Source organism: Dama dama, chromosome 24 (genome assembly GCF_033118175.1).
Source record: "Dama dama isolate Ldn47 chromosome 24, ASM3311817v1, whole genome shotgun sequence".
In the NCBI taxonomy this organism is placed as follows: Eukaryota; Metazoa; Chordata; class Mammalia; order Artiodactyla; family Cervidae; genus Dama; species Dama dama.
Window position 1 is genome coordinate 54,831,460 of NC_083704.1, and position 7,607 is coordinate 54,839,066.

A 7,607-nucleotide genomic window follows, 5' to 3' on the forward strand; every position below is an offset into this window, starting at 1 on the left:
GGGGCGCCAGGCGCCACGGAAGTCAAGTCAGAACAAGTGTTTAGAAAACAAATTTCTCTCCCTGCCTCCACCTTCCACCGGAATGCAGCGAGGCCAGAGAGGCAGCAGCATCCTCTCCTTCCAGCCCCAGAGAAGGAAGGATGGGGGGTGTGCGTGCCGGTGGGGAGCGGAATGGCCTGGGCAGCTCCTGTTTTGCCCTGCAGGCTTTAGGAGACATCCTGCAGAGCCCACCAAAGGGCCTAGAACCTTCTCCCTGAGGAAGGAAAGCCGCTGGACTGGGCCCAGGTGAAGGCGGGGAGAGTACCGGAGTAGGAGAGGATGTTCCGCCCCAGGACAGGGGGGCGATCCCCGTCCCCCAACACACACACACCCGCCCACCCAACTCCCCTGGGACTGCTGCCAGACACAGCTTGCGGGAGGCCCTCAGGACACACCGGGCATCACCTGGAAAACGCATGAGGCTTCAGCCAGCTGTCCCATCCATCTCTCTTCCGCTCGCTGCTCAGGGCCCATAACCTTCAAAGGTCCTGCCTTGCAGCTGCCACTTGGCCAGAATGGACGGAGGTCCTGGCTGGGGTCACCCGGGAATGGGCAGGAGAGGATCTGTACTCATCGGATGGGTTCAGTCGACTGAACCTGAAAGGGAACCCCAGGAACCAGGAAGGCCTGGAAGGGGATGGACTGGGGACTGGACACGGGATGGGCCCTTGAGGTAAGAGAGTCCCCAGCTTGAAGCCAGGGCGCTGGACCTCTGGCTGTGGGCACGGCTGGCTGTAAGCATGGTGGCGACTCTCTGCAGAGGCCCTGACAGGCCCTAAGAGCCCTACGGAGACCCATTCGTGATCCCTGGAGAATTTTTACAAAAAAGGTAAAAAGAAACATTTCCTCCCCATCCCATCTCTGTGCCCCTAAGCGTCTGAGGGAATGTGGCAGCTGGAAAAACACAAGAGAAGGGACCTCAGGTGGAGACATGGCTGCTCCCAAAGGGGAGAGTCTGGACCTTACAGCAGCGCCAAGCAGCTGCTCCTCTCAGGCTGTGGGGCCCCAGGACGGAACACTGGCCTCAACTGACCCCCTACCTGCCTGCTGCCTGAAACTCCCATGTACCCACCCCGCTACCAGGACCCTCAGCAATTGGTTCAGTGGCAGTGGTGGTCCTGAGACCCCAGGGTTGAGGTGGGCAGACAGGTGGGAACGCACAGGCCTTTTTCCTACACCTACAACTGCTCACTCCCCGTGAGTCCCCTCCATTTCCAATCCACAGGAAGCAGTTCCTGGCCTGGGGGTGGATACCAGGCCTACTTGCTCAGCCTCCTTAGAGCTGAGGCCCCGAGGGCTGGGTACACACAGCCAGGGGGCCCTGGCACCTGCCTCTGACTGACTGGGCCCTTGGGCAAACCCCTTTCGCTCCATGACCCAGTGGGCCAGAGCTTTCTGAAAGGCGCTGGTTGTGGTTGTTTGCTTTCCTTTCTAGAAGAAGGGCCAAGGCACGGGTGCAGATAAGGAGCTGAGGAGACAGGGAGAAGGGGAAAAAAAAACAGGGCGTAGGGAGGGGGAGGGCTCTAGCAGGTTCCAGTGCAGCCCAAGGGAATGGCTTGGGCGGTGGGTTGTGGGGAACCCCTAGAACACGGAGGAGATCCCTTGGCCATGATCCCCTACCCCCAAGCTCATCCTAGCTTTTCCTTCTCAGAGGAATTCCAGTTGCCTCTGCAAGCCTGGAGCCAGGCTGGCCCCGTGGGCAGCAGATGCTGTGCCCCCCTCCCCAGGCCCTCCCACCCCTCACTGGCTCTCAACCTCCGTTCCCACAGCCCAGCAGCCAGGAGGCTTCTTCACCTGCTGCTGCCCGGCTTCCCTCCCCCTTCCGGGCCAGCAGCTGTTCCCTGACAGCTGGATCAGAGCAGGACACTGCCTCCCTCTGAACCGCCACGACTTCCTTCTCCCCTGCCCGGTGGCCCTGGCGGCCCACCCACCGCCCTGTGGTTCAGATGTCCTTGACCTCAAATTCTGAGGACCCGTCACAGCTGTGGGCTGCCTGCTGCTGCTCCCAGGCTCCTCCAGGGACAAGGTCCCCTTGCCTTGTCCAACGGTGAGGTGCCAGCTTCTACCCTTCACATCCCCCTAGTCTTCCTGGGCCTCAGTCTCCCGAGCACCTTCTCCCATAAAACCACTGGGGGAACTTCCCTGGTGGTCCAGTGGCTAAGACTTCGCTCTCCCAATGCAGGGGGCCCGGGTTTGATCCTTGGTCAGGGGACTGAATCCCACATGCCACAGCTAAGAGTTCACATGGCGCAAATAAAATCAACGTGCTGCAACTAAGACCTGGAGCAGCCAAATTAAAAATAAAAATAGACAAATAATTTTTAAAATCCACTGTGGCCTGCCAGGAGGGGGCGCTGTGGGGCCGGGTCCACTGCTAACTCAGCCTTTGAGCAGCTGCTGCTGCTGCTAAGTCGCTTCAGTCGTGTCCAACTCTGTGCGACCCCATAGACGGCAGCCCACCAGGCACCCCCGTCCCTGGGATTCTCCAGGCAAGAACATTGGAGTGGGTTGCCATTTCCTTCTCCAATGCATGAAAGTGAAAAGTGAAAAAAAAAAAAAAAAGAAAGTGAAAAGTGAAGTCGCTGAGTCGTGTCTGACTCTAAGGGACCCCATGGACTGCAGCCTACCAGGCTCCTCCATCCATGGGATTTTCCAGGCAAGAGTACTGGAGTGGGGTGCCATTGCCTTCTCTGCTTTGAGCTGCAGCAGCCAAAGTTAACAGGCATCTACCTGTGATCCTGCCCTGCTCAATCCTCTGTCCCTGACTTCCTACTGTTGCTGGGAACAGGGCAGGCTGACAAGGGTCTCTCACTCACCCTGGCCTGCCCAGCTCGGCCCCCAGAGTCCACTTCTCTCAACAACCACCCTCCCATCTTTACTCCAGCTTTTCTTTGCACCAGACCCCAGAAACACGGAACCTCTTTAAGTTCCTACAAACACCACCAAGCATCTGCCAGCTCCCTCAAGCCTTTCAAGCCTTCCCATGTGTGACACTTCTGCCTGCAGCATTCTTTGGCCACTTGGCCATCCTCGTTCCTGTTTATCCCCTGTCTCAGTTTCTGGCCTGGGCAGGGTCTCCCCGCTCTGGAACCTCATCTACCCACCATATTATTAGGTCTCCTTTAGAGTTCATCCCTGGGACAGACAGAGGGCCTGTGTCCAGCTGTGTGCTTCATCCTGGGAACCTATAGGACTGGAGACAGGGCCTGGCACTTAGAAGGTACCCAGTAAAATTGGAATGAGTGAATGAACATTTGATTGAAAGTGAGGCCTCTTAGAGCCTTAAAACTGTGCTGGAGACCCGGAGCCTTCTGGAGAGACCTCCCAGGGAATCCAATTGGCATTTTGGAGCCCAAATCTTACAAACCAACATATCTTCAGAGACTTCTAGCCTCCTACAGAGTAAATTTGCACTCCATTCTACACCACCCTGGGTTATAGGGACCTGCCCCAGAGTGGTCAAGATGCCCCAGTCTTGCGACTTCCCTGGTGGTCCAGTGGCTAAGATTCTGCATTCCCAGTGCAGGGGGCTCAGGTTCAATGCCTGGTCAGGGAACTAGATCTCACATGTGGCAACTAAAGATCCTGTACACCACAGCTAAGACCCAGCACAGGCCAAAAAAAAGAAAGATTCGCCAGTCTCACCACTTCCCCTCAACTCACTGGAGAATGCCACCTGCCTGGGCCCCTCTTCCTCCACCTACCCAAGTCCTGCCTACTCCAGAGAAGAGCAGCATCCACAAGCCTTCTCGGCACCTGACTCCCTATGTTTCCCGGAGACCTCAGGCTTCTGGAGGACAAACATATCCCTTGATAATAACAGCTGCCATCGCTGATCTCTGTCCTGTCCTCTTGTCTGGACAGGCAAAATCTCTCTTGGCCTCCCAACAACGCTCTGCAGCAGCTGTTATTATTGGCCCCGTGTTACAGATGAGGAAACTGAGGCCCAAGGGTAAAGTCACCAGAGGTCACATAGCCAGTAAATAGCCAAGCTGCGGATCTGTGTTTACTGTCATAGCCTTCACTGTGCCTAGTCCAGAATAAGGAACTCCACCGACGCTTGCTCAATGAGTTGTTATTGTTGTTCAGTCGCTCAGTCGTTTCCAGCTTTTTGCGACCCCACGGACTGCAGCATGCCAGGCTCCCCTTATGAGTGAACAGATGGATCCAGCTGCGTCAAAACTTCAACTCCCAAGACCTAGCCACCTCTGGAGCCCCAGACACAGAGGCCTTGAACCATGAGAGGGCTTTCCAGACTTGGAAGAACAGGGCCAGGTCTTTGTCTCCTTCCCCCATTGTTTGCACGGCGACGCCTTGGTGGGGTCTTGACCCTGTTGAGTTGTGGGAGTGATCAGGGACCAGGGAGGGCAGGGAGAAATCAGTAAGGAAAAGGTAAAGGACTCTAGGTTCAGCCAGCCCCTTTCAAAGGGCGAAAAGAGGGACTTCCCTGACAGTCCAGTGATTAAGACTGCCTTCCAAGGCAGGGGTGCAGGTTCGATCCCTGATTGGGGAATTAAGATCCCACATACTTCTTGCATGGCCAAAAAAAAAGGAAAAAAAAATCCTCAAGTCCTTTACTGTGTTCCTAGACAACGCAAGAAGGTCAAAAGCAGCGAACTACAAGTCACAGCCGGGACAACAGAGAAGCGCGTTTTGCAACTCCCCTGGGAAAGCTGCAAGAAGGCGGGCAGCAGGCAGCCTAGCCCGGGCTAGGAGCGCACCTGGAGGAGAGGTCACTGAAGCTGGGTCTTTCCCGCTGGATTGGGGAATTCCCAGGAGGTCTTCTGCCGCAGCAGAGTCGGTCCAGGCCTGGCCACGTGGACAAGAATGGGATAGAGGTGACCACCTGAGCAGGCCCTGACTAGGCATCCTAGACTCTGCTGAAACTTACCAGACTCCAAACAGAAGGGTCTGGGATGGGATGGAGGGTGGGGGCTGAGACGAGGAGCTCAGGGAAGGAGGGCGGGAAACTGACCGGACAAACCATCTGGGCAGCCTCCTGCCGGCCCCGCATTACCCAGCAGTAGAGTCATCTCGTTCCAGATTCCTTTCCTAATGGGATAAAATGTACCACCAGTGAGGCCAGAGTGGGGGCCTGGTGGGGCCCATTGACTTCAGTGTCAGGAGAGCGGGTCCCAGGAAAGCCAGGGAAACACGGGCAAGCATTCCCTGGCTCCCTGTCCCCAGCAGCTGCACGAAGCTGCTCCAAGCGCCCAGCTGTACCCAGCAGCCCCCAAGGACCAGAGAAAGTCTTATTTCCTGCCACCCCCTCCTACCATTGGACACAGGCTCCCTGGATGAGAGCAGCTGTGTCCTCCACAGGCCCCAAGGGAGCTGGCGCTGGGGCTGCCAACCTTTAGGAAGAAAGCGTAGAACCTGTGTGCACACCAACTCTACATGGAGACCATGGATTTCATTCCCTGTGGCAGAGTCCCCAGCCTGCCTTACCTCCATGATAGGAAAAAGCTATTGACACTTTTCCCCAAATACTCCCTAAACACACAATCTTGCCTCTCACTTAAAAAGATCCAGACTTCCCTGGTGGTCCAGCGAATAAGAACCTGCCTGCCAGTGCAGGGGACACGGGTTGGACCCGGTCCAGGAAGACCCCCAAGTACCGCAGGACACCTGAGCCTGTGTGCCACAACTACTGAGCCCCTGTCCTGGAGCCCATGCTTTGCAATAGGAAAAGCCACTGCAGTGAGAAGCCCGCGCATCACAACGAAGAGTCGCCCTGCAACTAGAGAAAGCCCTGGCAGCGGCTACCAAGACCCGGTACGGCCGAAAATAAATAAAATAATTTAAGAAAATACAGAAGGCCCTGAACATTCTGCAGTGCTTGCAGGCCCTCCAGGCTAGAAAGCCCTGCAGTGTGCTTAAGGTCAGGGAAATGCCAGCCTGGTTCCGCCCCAAGTGGCTGAGCTGTGGGCCAGGTCCTCGCCATCTTGACTTGCACTGCCCTCTAGAGCCTGAGAGGTTGGACCAGGGAGACTCAAGGGGCTGGTCTGCCATGCCACCTCTTTGAAGCAACTTCAGATTAACTTATTGGAGATACAGTAAAGCAGCAGCCCCCAAACTTTTGGGCACCAGGGACTGATTTCATGGAAGACAATTTTTCCACGGACTGGGGGTGGTGGGGATGGTTTGGGGATGATTCAGGCACATTACATTTATTGTGCACTTTCTTTTTTATTTCTTTTGCACTTTGTTTCTTATCTAATGTTGCCACTGGTCTGACAGAAGGTACCAGTCCTCAGCCCACAGGTTGGGGGCACCTGGTGTAAAAGAAAGGGCGGCTTCAAACTCAGCTGAGAAGCTTGTGCTGCACTCACCAAGGCTGGACTGTTACACTTACACCCCAATAGGATCTACTGCCCGCCCACCTTCCAGATGGGTCTGGCCACCAACCTGTGGGCCTCTGAGAATTCCGGAAGCTCTAAATGCTCATTTACACACACACACACTCATCAACACACCTCATGGGTTTTTGTTTTATTCCTTTCATTTATCAGCTCTATCCGTCATTCACTACCTTAACTGAGCACCTACTATGTACCACGCTTTGAGCTAAGGGTAAGTAAGTAAAGTCACTCAGTCGTGTCCAAATCTTTGCGACCCCATGGACTGTAGCCTACCAGGCTCCTCTGTCCATGGGATTTTCCAGGCAAGAGTACTGGAGTGGTTGCCATTTCCTTCTCCAGGGGATCTTCCCGACCTAGGGATTGAACCCAGGTCTCCAGCATTGCAGACAGACGCTTTACCATCTGAGCCGCCCGGAAGCCCTGAGCTAAGGGTAGCTCAATTTAAATCATGCCCTATTTCTGGATCTTGCCTGAGTCTCAGACCCTGCCAACCTTCACTGCCCACTCAGCACAGCCCTCCCAATTGGTTCATCTTGAAACAGAGTCCCTCGTCTACTCATTTAGGGCTTTGGGTGTGGTCATCTTTAAGCAGGGGCTTCCCTGGTGGCTCAGAGGTTAAAGCGTTAAAGTGGTTCTACCTTGAAGGGGAGTGGAATGAAGAAAGAACACAAGTGTAAAGAGACCAGTGCCCTTATTTAGTAAATGCTAAATGTTAGTGGTTGTTATTACTGTTCTTACTATTCTGCTTTGTTTACTCAACATTGCTAGATGGTTTCCCCACCCGGATCAGAAACTTGATTGTCATTGGAGGCTATGCCATTAGACAAAGGTGCCATTCATTCAGCACCATTTTATACATATGGACTCTTTCTGGAACCCCAAACATTACAAGCAAGAGCAGCTTGTGTGTGTGTGTATGTGTGTGTGTGTGTGTGTGTGTGTGTGACTGGGCAGGGTATTCCCTGGCAGTTCAGTGGTTGGAATTCTTGGCTTTTACTGCTGAGGACAGGGGTTCGATCCCTGATCAGGGAACTAAGATTCTACAGCCTGCCAGGGGTGACCAAAAAAAAAAGAAAAGAAAAGAATGATAATAAGGATTTGGCAGAGGGCTGGCCTTTAGGAGACTCTTTCAGGCAGTCATTTCCAGAGTTCAGGTGTAGACCAGGCAAAAGGGAGCCTGGCATAGTCTCCTTGTTTTTGATTATT